This window comes from Macaca nemestrina, chromosome 5 (genome assembly GCF_043159975.1).
Source record: "Macaca nemestrina isolate mMacNem1 chromosome 5, mMacNem.hap1, whole genome shotgun sequence".
Classification (NCBI taxonomy): Eukaryota; Metazoa; Chordata; class Mammalia; order Primates; family Cercopithecidae; genus Macaca; species Macaca nemestrina.
In genome coordinates this window covers 89,697,165-89,704,889 of record NC_092129.1, presented here as the reverse complement: position 1 = coordinate 89,704,889, position 7,725 = coordinate 89,697,165, and the positions used below count along the sequence as shown (strand labels likewise).

The window sequence follows — 7,725 nt, the reverse complement described above, 5'->3', positions numbered from 1 at the left end:
CCTGTTTCACTTGTTAAATGTCTGTTAAGACTGTTTTCTCCTTTTCACTTCCATGGTTCAAGCTTCATTAGTTCTCATCTAGATGCTTTAAATTATCTCCTATCAAAATATGCTTTTGTGTCTCCATGGTCTCATCCTTTTATCTGTCCTACACCTTTCCTCCACCAGATCAATAGATCAATACTTCTTAATTAGCATCTGATTATTGCTTCATCTTGCTCAGCAGCCTTTACTGGCTCTCCATTAGGTCCCCTCCAAAATCTGGCCTCATCGTTCTTCCTAGGCTACTCTATCAGTATTTTTCCCCACTAGAATAGGTACCTTTGAGGATGGAATCTTTGTCTACTCTATTCACCATCAAATATTCATTGCCTAGAACAAAACCTAGTAGAAGGTGCTGAAATAAGTGTTGGGTGAAAGAATGAAGAAACATTCTGCTTTAGCCATATCTTATTATTTATTGCTCCCAAAATAAATACTGCATTTTCTTCAACTTTGTTCTTTTGCTCAAAATAGTCTCCTACCTGGGTAGCCCTCCTTATCATTGCCATTTATGCAATTAATTCCCTATTAAAATTTAGCCATTTATCACTCATAAGTCAACCTTTCCAAGGGGAAATATTCACTCCCCTCATATGTATTTTGTTTATGACAATTCTTGTCTCATATTCATTATATTTGCTTTGAATTATATAGTTAATTATCCTATAGTCATCTGAAACTATTGATTCAAAAATAGGGCACTGTCTCATTCAGCTTTGTATTTCCCATAATGCTGAGTATAAAATAAACTTAAATAAATGTTGAGTTTTAAAATTGAATTGAGTCACAGGACAAGTCACTTCTGAATTTCTTCCTCAAAACTGGTAAACATTGATACACATGTAAACAATCATGATAAAAGCATTAATAACACTGAACACCAAGGACCTCATGAATTTCATCCCTCCAGTAGCCTTATGCAGTAGATACTATCATTACCAGATAGGAAAACTGGAGCACAAAGAAATTAAGTTCTCCAAGATACCACAGTTATTACAAGAAGGCCAGAGTTTTAAGTAAGAGCTTTGGCTTTAGGGCCCAGGCTCTTAACCTTGGACATTACGACCTCCAAAATTAGAAAGGAGAAACTTTAGAAACAGCCAAATATAAGCACATTGATCTGTATTACAGGCCTTTAAGTAGGCAAACATTTAGAAATGGAGCATGCTGGATTTATATTTTGTGTGTCCACATTTTTTAGCAACTTTTTTTTTTTTTTTTTTTTTTTTGAGACAGGATCTGGCTCCGTCACCCAGGCTGGAGTGAAGTGGTGCTATCTCAGCTCACTGCAACCTCTGCCTCCCGGGTTCAAGCGATCCTCACACCTCAGCCTCCTGAGTAGCCAGGACCACAGGTGCATGCCACCATGGCTGGCTAATTTTTGTGTTTTTTGTAGAGATGGGGTTTCACCATGTTGACCAATCTTTTCTCCAACTCCTGGGCTCAAGCAACCCATCTTCCTTGGCCTCCCAAAATGCTGGAATTACAGGCTTGAGCCACTGTGCCCCACCATTTTAGCAACATTTTAAAAGGAGGCATAATATCTTTTTACATTAAAAGAATCAATCAATAAAATCAATGAAAGGATAAATTCCAGGAACTGTTTGTGGAAAAGTAGTTGTTTTACTAACAAAAAAAAAAAAAGTGGCAGGATGCTTAGAAGTCATAGTTTTGTGAAAATGCTGATTTTTTTTTTTTTTTAAAAAGGAAAGGTATGGTTTATTCTTCGAATTATCCACTAGATGGCAGAAAATTGTTACTGTCCAAAGCACTATTACTGGGTTGGTCCGGGCTCCTTTCTAAGCTCCAGAAGTTATGCAAATTGCTTTCACCTCTACCCCTGCAATGCTGGCCTTTTCACAAGTGGCATGTTAAAACACACCAGTATTTTTAAGCTGGGAAAGAAAAATCAGAGGTTTTCACAGTTATAAATATTAGGTATGAACATACTAATTATATGTTTGTATTATTCTGCTGTAACATAGAAGGAGCAGATGCACAGACATGTTGGGAGAAGGGCTGAGAGCCCACATAGAATGACCTATCCAGATGCCAGATACTAGAGTGAAGCTGAAAAGCCTCCAGTAGGACAGTTTCCTGTAACTTGTAAGTCATGGTTTTCTTCCCTTTGAGAACATTAGATTTGCCTGGGGACCCTACCCCAGGCCCAATTCTCTGGTGGTGGAACCTGGACATTGGCATTTTTTTTTCAAGCTTTTTCAACTATAAAATAAGAGAATTAGACTACACAATCATAGTCTTTTCGTCAAGCTCTAACATTCTAGGATTGAAGTCTAACAGCATATTTATTACTATCAGCTTCATAAGCACAAGAACTAATTCTGTTCTGGATCCTTTATGAACATAAATTTAGTTAATTTACACACAATGAAAGACCTTAGGGAAAAACTAGATGCAGAAAGGTTTCATAACTTGCCCAAGGCTATGCTGTAAGAGAGAACGTCAAGACTTGAGATTTGACCCAGCACAGCCTGAATATATAACATTATGCCAAAATTCCCATAAATAGTTGAACAACTTATGAACAGTATCCATCTCTCCATCTATAACTAAAATTATACCTATATGTACCATAATGGTCTCTACCTTATTATTTAATCTTGTAGCTGCTGAGCTGGTTGAAAAATTGGCATAACATATCTGTGAACAGTGATGTAACAAAGACCAACTCTAAAACAATCAGTACATTTGGGAGTACTATTGTTTTTCTGAGTGAAATTGTACTTGAACCCAGAAACTCTGGTATTTTGCAAAAAAAGAGAGTACTGAAAATGTACTTAATAGAATTTTCAAGAGAATTCTAATTGAGTAAATCTTATAAACATCTTTTGACATATATTTTGACCCCAGGGCTCATAGAGACTAATAAAACCAAGTTCTGTCCATAATCTCTCCGCTCTTTTTAGAGCCCCACCTTGTTTCTGCCATATGAATATATAGGTCCCTTGATTCAGCAGGAAGGGCTTCTGCAGAAACATATACAAGTTTCGTATAAATTCTTCTACACTCATCCTGTCAAACTGAATTCCCTGAAGCTTTTACTTGGAAAGTTAAAACTTTTTGCCAACACTGCTTGCTAAATGAAGAGCTAGGGGACCAGAAGTGAGTAGTGAGTATAATGTACAGTTGCCACGTAGTTCTGAGTGATTTGCCTTTCAGGAAAGTAATAATGTTCAGAGAACTGACTGACTCTAAGGGTGACCATTATATTATTTTTGAGCTTTTTATGATGGAAAATTTCAAACATATTCAAAAGTAGAGTGAGTGGTATAATACACACTCAAGTAGCAATCACCCAGATTCAAACATTATTATCTCCCACTCAATCTTTTTGCTATACTTCCACGTATTCCCTCCTACTCACACAAGCATTATTTTGAAGCAAATACAAGACATATTATTTAATCTATAAATATTTTGGTATGAATCTCTTAAAGTAAAAGACTCTTTTAAAGACGAGATAATCATTATCATTATATGATACTTAAAGTAATAATTATATTTGAAGAACGCATTTTATCCAGATCGCATTTATTATTGAATGCCCTGACCCTGGGGAGTGTGAGTGGCACTGAGGAATTAAATTTTATTTCCAGAAAGTGATTTACCAGGCAAATTTTAATCAAAAAGAGTATAAAGGGCCTTGTGACTGCATCAAAGTTTACCCCATTTTCCCTTAGCACTTTTTCCAAACTTTAGACTATGTTTTGTTCTTGTCAAATAGTTGTAATTTCCTTAGTAACAATTTAGTTTCAGAAAAAAGTTGTTTCTTCTGATTAAATATCAGCAGCATATACTGTGTGAAATACCGAAATATAGTGATTTAACAAGCCACGGAAGTTTCCTCTATGTCCCAAAGGCTGTAGATTGAGTGGTAATTTTTAACCTGTAGAGAAACTTTCATCATAACTGGGGACAATACAATGGAGGGAGACTGACTTTGGAGAAGGGCACAAAAAAAGGAGGTAACCACGACAACAGATATAACAGATATTTGGACTCGGACTTTCCCTCTCAAAGAAAATTGGATCAGCATTAAGTCTGTCTCCCCAAAGTTTTTAAATCTGTAGCCAATTGGTCCATGAAGTCCTGGAGGTAAGGGCCACAGCAAGTAATATTTCTTCTGTGGTATGTGTAGACTTTCTGAAATCAATAAGAGGCTTTTTCTAAACCATTGTCTCAACTAGCGCTGGCAGCCACCCAGTAATTATCTGGGAAAGCCAGGCATAAATACTGGCCTCACCATGCATAGGGGTATAGAAGGGAAAGGAGATAATTTAAAATTGAAGACTATCTTGGAGATTCCTAAAGAGCCGTAATGGTTAATTTTATTATTGGAATGGGGCTTGGCACTTGGTTATAGCTCTGGTCCCTGGAGTGCACTTTCAGTAGCAGAAATCCAAACATGAGGAGAAGTCAGATAGAGCAGACCACATGAAAGTGATATTTCCATCAGTCAAAAATTAACTGAAAATTATGCGCTGATCTAATTTAGCACAGTGAAAAGTTCTATCCTAAACAGTTGCACAATTTGATAGTAAACATCTGATGTTTTCTTTCAAAGGCCTATTTCAAATCCATCAATCTATCATTGTACTGATTCATGGTCAACTTTCTCTTTACTCCTTTAATTTAGAGTCTGGTTTTCTGATCTTTGTCTGGCACTGTCCTTCTCTTTCCAAGTATGCTGTCAAAGCATTCTTAGCCATTCTAATTGTCTTGAGTAATGATTTCCATATATACTTCACACCAACATCTTCTCTTCTTTTGTCCAATAGCCACTCCCCTTCCTTGTTTTATGTCTGGATAACAGCCTAACACATCTTGCAGAGCCAATGATAGAAGTATTGCTTTCTTTCTTTTCTTTTTCTTTTTCTTTTTTTTTTTTTTTCTTTTTCTTTTTCTGAGATAGAGTCCCGCTCTGTCACCAAGGCTGGAGTGCAATGGCGCCATCTCGGCTTACTGCAACCTCCGCCTCCCAGGTTCAAGCAATTCTCTGCCTCAGCTTCCTGAGTGGCTGGGATTACAGGTGCCCACCACCAAGCCCAGCTAGTTTTTGTATTTTTTTTTTAGTAGAGATGGGGTTTCACCATGTTGGCCAGGCTGGTCTTGAACTCCAGACCTCGTGCTACACGCACCTCGGACTACTAAAGTGCTGGGATTACAGCCATGAGCCACCGCGCCAGGGCACTTATTTTTTTTAACCAAGATAGCTCTACTACCATTTCCCCTATGAATAGGTACAACCATATTCTTTTCCCCAGTACAAAACATCAAATCCTTTGTTCATTCTTTTCTCCCACGTTCAATTTTTTGACAAAATGACTTCATTTTGTGAGATGGGTCCTTTAACATACTTTTCATCCCAGAAATTCCCATGCAGATATTGCCTCATTCTTACATATTTTTTGTTTTAATTGACATCTAAAATTGTATCTATTTATAGCATAGGGCATGATGTTTACAAATATATATACATTCTGGCATTGCTAAATAAAGCTAATTAACATATGCATTATCTCACATACTTATCATTTATTTGTGGTGAGAACACTTAAAATATACAATTTTCAAGTATATAATACATTTTTTAACTACAGTCACAAAGTTGTACAATAGATTTCTTGAATGTATTCGTCCTTCTAACTGATATTTTGTGACCTTTGACCAACATCTCCTCCATCCCTCATTCTTCCTGCAAAGCATGTATTTTCTTCAAGATGACCTAAGCACTTATGAGCTCTCAGCATTTCATATATAGACCACTATAATCTGGCCAATTTATGACCCATTTCTTACCTCTTTCCTTACTAACGCCTCTGGAAGTATGTTCTATGTGGTTCGCAGCATCCACATCTGCTCTCCTAAAGTTCATACTACAACTCCTTACTCAAATAAGGAGAGCAGTAAAGAGCATTGACTTTGGCGTCAGACAGAATTTGAATCTTGATTCTATCCCTTAGTAGCTATGTGACCTCGGGAAAGTTTTTCACCTCACTCAGCTTTATTTTCCTTATCCACATCACAGGTATGATAGTAATACAACTTTCCTCCTAGCATTGTTACGAATATTAATGCATAAAACACTTACATAGTTCCTGGAATGTAAATGTTTAAATGTGGGGGCCCTTTGGGATAGAAAGTGAATTGAAAAATGAATAGAAGCCCAAAGACAAAAATGTCATTTTTCCTTCTTCTTTACTGCCCATCCACCTAACACACAGACACACCCACACACACAGTTATATATTAGATAAAAGTAGAGTCAACAAAGCAGACAGAGAAAATGGACATTGATTCAAGAGTTAAGAACTATAGTTACCCAGCAGCTGGAGCTGACAGAAGAGGTCATTTCCAAACTGATAAAAGTTAATCAAATGAATCAAATGAGAGTGAAAAAATAATAATTAAATTTGTTAAGAGGTCACAAGTATGTTTCTTTCTTATATTTCTTACTGTCTTCTATATCACCACCCAACTGCCAGTTTTATTTATTTCATTAATGTGTTTATTTTTGTGGGTGCATAGTAGGTGTATATATTTACAGGGTACATGAGATGTTTTGATACTGGCATGTGATGAATACTAAACACATCGTGGCAAATGGGGTATCCATTTAATCCATTCTTCATGCTCCATATTTCTATCCAATTAGATTTGCCTTCTGGAAAATCACCTAATCATCATATGAAAATCTTCAAATTTATAGACTAGTTATCAAGCATTAAACAAATTACTAAATAATTCCATAGGGCACTGTGCAGGTATGGTCGAAATAACACACATACTTGATCCATGGGAGTTTACAATCTAAAATGGAAACAAACACAAATTGGAAAGTTAAAAGAGTGTACAGTGATCTCCTTTCTATTCTTGTCTTCATTTTTCTCCATCCCTTCTTCCATAGGTGACCACATTTTTAAGTTTTAAACTTCTTATGTATCTTTCCAGCATTCCATTATTCATTTAGAATAAAACAATTACAGATTTTTTCTCACAATTTCACACATAAAGTAGTGTAAGTTTTGCTGTTCTGCACATCAACTTTAAAAAATTAAATCTATTTTGAGATAATTGTAGAGTCACATGTAGTTGTAAGAAATAATACAGAGAGATCCCATGTATCTTTTACCCAGTTTCTTCCAATGGCAATAGCTTACAGAACTATAGTACAATATCGCAACCAGGATAATAACTTTGATAACATTCTGGCTTCACTGCATAAATACTTCAAGCTGTTCATTTTATAGCCACACCCCCTTTCTAGCCACTCCCACTCCCTCCAAACCCCTGGCAACCAAAATTGTATTCCTATTTCTAAATTTCTGTCATTTCAAGAACATTATATAAATTAAATTCTGTACTATATAATCTTTTGAGACAGACTTTCATCACTCAACATGATTCTGTGAAGGTTATTTCAAGTCGATGCATATGTCAGTAGTTCCTTACTTTTTATTGCTGAGTAGTATTCTATGATAGTAAGGTAGTAATGTACCACGGTTAAGTTTTCACCCAGTGGGTGGTTTCTAATTTTTGTCTGTTATAAATGAAGCCACCACAAACTTTCAGGTACAAGTTTCTGGGTGAACATAAGTTTTCATTTCCCTGGGATAAATGCCCAGGGATGTAATTGTTTGGTCATAAGATAGTGATGTTTAC

General features: G+C 36.2%; 1 long non-coding RNA gene across 1 annotated transcript in view; it reads right to left on the bottom strand.

Annotated features, from left to right (window-relative positions):
• Window positions 1-5,182: 5,182 nt before the first annotated feature.
• The window catches only part of LOC105498563 (uncharacterized), a 60,563-nt gene continuing 58,020 nt past the window's right edge, over window positions 5,183-7,725 (bottom strand). The window contains exon 3 of the long non-coding RNA XR_011623532.1: window positions 5,183-6,873. This is a non-coding gene — a long non-coding RNA (uncharacterized lncRNA). The remainder of the gene's footprint in view (window positions 6,874-7,725) is intronic.